The 977-nt window shown below is 42.4% G+C and overlaps 1 non-coding gene across 1 annotated transcript; it reads right to left on the bottom strand.

Annotated features, from left to right (window-relative positions):
- Nucleotides 1–671: 671 nt before the first annotated feature.
- Trnas-gga lies at nucleotides 672–755 on the bottom strand. The gene is given in 2 exon segments: nucleotides 672–706; nucleotides 716–755. It is a non-coding gene; the product is annotated as a tRNA-Ser (tRNA).
- Between the last annotated feature and the right edge of the window lie 222 nt (nucleotides 756–977).

Below are 977 nucleotides of genomic sequence, written 5' to 3'. Positions count from 1 at the left end.
ACAACATAACGCGCTTTTGCAGGCGTAATGTGGGCCTTTCTCTAAATCGTTTATTGGAAATGCCAGGGACATGGTGGTGACACATTTCCATCCTTGTCCAAACGTAACTTGCGACGGGATTTTAAACCGTAACCCTCAAACATCCTCTTCCAGTTAGCATACCCATCTATACCACTGTTATTACACTTTTTATTGTACCAGCCACTAGTACCCCTGAAGCAGTACATTATCTGTGCAGCAAGCCATTTCATACATGTACTGTGCGTTGATAGGTCTGGTTAATTTCTACGAGATGGCGGAAAATTTTGATAAGCAGTATGTTCGTTACCAACCACAGTTTGTATACAGACTGCGATGAAATATTCAAATATATGGAACGCGGTAATTGTTCATTGGCATAAATCTTACATCATCTATGCCATAAGATTCACAAAAATTTTTAAAGACACGTTTCGTCTAATAATAAAGACTTTTTTTTCTTTCAAGGACTTATTACAGTGTTTTCAATCAATCATCGATGAAACAAAATACAAAGAGTGCCCACAACAGCAAGTAATAAATGAATGTTCAAATGGCTCAGAGCACTATGGGACTTAACATCTGAGGTCATCAGTCCCCTATAACTTAGAACGACTTAAACCTAACTAATCTAAGGTCATCATACACATCCATGCCCGAGGCAGGATTCGAACCTGCAACCGCAGCGGTCGCGCGGTTCCAGACTGAAGCGCCTTGAACCGCTCGGCCACCTGGGCCGGCCAGCAAGTAATATTTTCAGTAAATAGCGTCCATCGAAAAATACAGAAATAACACGCAACATCATACACTATGTGATCAAAAGTATCCGGACACCCCCAAAAAAGTACGGTTTTCATATTAGGTGAGTTGTGGTGCCATCTACTGCCAGGTATCACATATCAGCGAGCCTCAGTAGACATCATGAGAGAGCAGAACGGGGGGCTCCGCGGAACTCACGG

Source organism: Schistocerca piceifrons, chromosome 7, assembly GCF_021461385.2.
Source record: "Schistocerca piceifrons isolate TAMUIC-IGC-003096 chromosome 7, iqSchPice1.1, whole genome shotgun sequence".
Taxonomy (NCBI): domain Eukaryota; kingdom Metazoa; phylum Arthropoda; class Insecta; order Orthoptera; family Acrididae; genus Schistocerca; species Schistocerca piceifrons.
This window is presented reverse-complemented; position numbering and strand designations above follow the sequence as displayed.